Below are 404 nucleotides of genomic sequence, written 5' to 3' on the forward strand. Positions count from 1 at the left end.
GAACAGGAGAGGCGAGAGGACCGACCCCTGTGGCACCCCACAAGTGAGTGGCCTCAGGGTTGACCTCTGCTCCCCTGCCAGCACGCATTGCATCCGGCCAGAGAGGTAGGAGGGGAACCACCGCAAGACGATGCCCCTCACCCCCAGCCCCTCCAGACGACGCAATAGGATACCATGGTCGATGGTATCGAAAGCCGCTGAGAGATCTAATAGGACCAGGATGGAGGAGCAACCCCTGTCCTTGGCCCTCCTCACCTGACTGCACATCATCAAATAAAATATATTTTGAAAAATATGTTAATATCTAATAAAATATATTTGGAGTATTCACTCCTTTACAAATGATCAAGACTGACAATGGCCCAGCAATAGTTTTTACGTGTAGCTTATACAAACTATAGCTA

The sequence above is a fragment of the Natrix helvetica genome (genome assembly GCF_964273705.1).
Source record: "Natrix helvetica genome assembly, chromosome: 1".
Lineage (NCBI taxonomy): Eukaryota > Metazoa > Chordata > Lepidosauria > Squamata > Natricidae > Natrix > Natrix helvetica.